Raw genomic sequence first — 2,880 nt, forward strand, 5'->3', positions numbered from 1 at the left:
TTCTTTGTCCATTCATTTATTGCTAAACATGTAGTTGGTTCCATATTGCAACCATCATGAATAGTGAGTGCTGCAGAAAACATGGCTGAGCAGATGCCTCTCTGAAACACTGATTTCATTTCCTTTGTATTTATACCAAGTAATAGGATTTCTGGGTCATATAGCAGTTTTTCTTTCAAATGTTTTAGTTTTAACATTATTTATGCTATTATTGTTTAATAAGAAAAGTTACTTATCTCTAAACCAATAGTTAACATTTGCAAAAGAAATGTTAAAGTTGCTATAAGTTAAAATTCTACAATGTCTTGTCAAAGACTTTTTCTGAGCATCACTTAATCCCATTTACCCCTCCCAATGACCCATCCAGGCAGTCTCAGTATTACAGTTACTTTACAGCCAAGGATGCTGATGCTTAGAAAATAATGCTCTTGGGTCATACCATTTGCATGCTTGACCTTTCCCACAATGCCTTCGGCTTCCTCACGGGTCACAGATTTCTTGCCGTGGTTGTACACTGAAGTTGCTTTCTTAGGTAAGGTCACCATAACAAAATAATAGCAGACTTAGTGGTTTAAACAATAGCAAAGGCTAAGGTCAAATTGCTCAGCAGCCCGGTCCTTCATGTCTCCTCTGCAAGTTTGCAGATGATCACATTGTTAATGTATCTCCACAATGCAGAGAGGGCTTCCCTCTAATATCTAATGAAGCTATTCATAAGGACTTTTCCCTTATGAGTTAATTAGCACCTAAAGCCCATGCTTCCAGACATCACAGAGTGGGGGTGGGGGTGTGGCATCAGACTTTAAGCATATGAATTTAGAAGAAGTGTGTTTATTCCATAGCTATCACCTAGGGGACTTTACTAATATTGGTACCTGAATCCCACCAACACCAAAGAATTCATTTGAAGAGTACAGACATTTATTTTAGTACCTAAGGTGATTGTCATGCACTTGAATTGAATGGCAGAGAGCACTCTAGAGAAATGTACTTGGAAGTTGTTTTGGTTGACAGTAACAATACAAAGGCTAAGGGGTTGGTAGGGGAATAGATGATGAATAACGATAGTGACTAATTGAAATAGCCATGCCACCTATAAGACCCTTCCCTTTCTTTGGAGGCTGATAAATGACAATTCACTATGAAGATCCATCTCCTCTTCAGCGATGGCTACATCTGGGAAGTCTTCCGAGAATCCAGCTAAAACTGTGGTTGGCTGAGCTTATGCTCTTGGGTCATACCATTTGCATGCTTGACCTTTCCCACAATGCCTTCGGGAAGAACACACTTCTTCTAAATTCATATGTTTAAAGTCTGATGCCACACCCCAACCCCCCCTGCCTAGGACTTACATCCAGCGAGGAGAGGGACAGTCCTTGGTGCTGTAAGCAAGGAAGGGATTTTGACTGATAATGTATTTTTACTTTACTTTCATTTCACATTAACTTTAAAAAACCACCACTCTTGCATAAGTATTTGATTGCCATGTTTTGAATTCATATTGCTTACCTATTCTACTGTGGATTTTTTCCCTATTATTTCTCTTACCTACAGTCTTGTACTTTCCCTCTCGTCCCTGCTCTATTTGCTCTCATTCATTCTCTCCATTCCCTCCTCAATATTCCTCTCCCTCCCCACTCTCCTTCACTCTCTATGCATAGGGAAGAGGGTGACCATTGTTTCCCACTACCACAAAATATGTAGTTGAGTTTCTCACTGCTGGAGAAATCACAGGGTTAGCACATCTGGAGAGCAAGGGATAAGCCTCATTCCTAGAGAGGGACTTCCGTGATCACGACAGCTCTCCTGCCAGGTAATACCGCATATCTTCTTGAATGATTATTTTCTACAGCTTTGATGATGTTTAAGCCTCTATTTACTCCAGCACCTACTGTTTACTTCCCCCTTTCTGTTTCTTCTCCGCTGCTCTTTATGCCAATTCCTGTTCTTACGCCATGCATCTCCTGCCTACGGAAAGTTCCAGAAATCTGTTTTAACACGTGCTTAGTGTGGATCTGATGCACCACGAAGCTAAAGATCAAACCACCTTATTCAAAGCCATTCTTCTCTGCTCACTCTCGTGCAAAATGTTAGCACAGTCACAAGTTTGTTTTGGTGTGTCATACAACTCCTGTCAGGTCTACAGCAATCAGTCGTCAGACACATCCCAATTTCAGAGCCATTAAGATGTGGAAGCCCTGTCTTCAAATCACCCAGATGTGGTGAGATGAAAGGAAAGTCTGTATCGACAGACGTTTCGAAAGAAATCCTACAGGAAGAGGGCATGCGACAGGACATTGATTTTGCCCGAGAAGTCTGTGTGTTTCCTGTTTTCACTTCTTTTTCTCAGTGGTGTTCACTCACAGGGCTGGTAGACAAAGCGGGCAGAACGGTCTCATGGTTCCTAGATCCTTGGCCCCTTATCCTGAGCCCAGTACACAAATCCTCATTGCGATGCAGGGTTAGGAGTTCAGCTTCCTCAGGAGCAGCCAAGGGATTTCTACATGGTAGTGTGCATTTCTGTTACGGAAACAAAATGAAATGAGATTTCAGAAATGTTTTCAACGCACACAAAATATAACTGTGGGGGAGATGTATATGCTAATGAGCTTGACTACGCATTTCTCACTATGTAAGTCAAAGCACCAAGTTGTATACACTCTCTCTATATGAGAGCTGTGATCACTGTGATGCATATCCTAACAAGGTTGGAAAAATGAAAGCAAAATTAAAACAAATCTCAATATCTACCACCAAGTATTTGATGACCCTTATTTCTGGAACAGAGGTCTGGATCATGTCTTCTTCTTTTTTTTATTTTATTTTATTTTATTTTACTTTACAATACAATTCAGTTCTACATATCAGCCACAGATTCCT

The 2,880-nt window shown here is 40.7% G+C and overlaps 1 non-coding gene across 1 annotated transcript; it reads right to left on the reverse strand.

The window, feature by feature from the left end:
• Window positions 1-1,658: 1,658 nt before the first annotated feature.
• Window positions 1,659-1,820, reverse strand: LOC128104875 (U1 spliceosomal RNA). Its single transcript, XR_008216165.1, has one exon. It is a non-coding gene; the product is annotated as a U1 spliceosomal RNA (small nuclear RNA).
• Between the last annotated feature and the right edge of the window lie 1,060 nt (window positions 1,821-2,880).

The sequence above is a fragment of the Peromyscus californicus genome, unplaced genomic scaffold (assembly GCF_007827085.1).
Source record: "Peromyscus californicus insignis strain IS unplaced genomic scaffold, ASM782708v3 Scaffold_8__1_contigs__length_139910024, whole genome shotgun sequence".
Classification (NCBI taxonomy): Eukaryota; Metazoa; Chordata; class Mammalia; order Rodentia; family Cricetidae; genus Peromyscus; species Peromyscus californicus.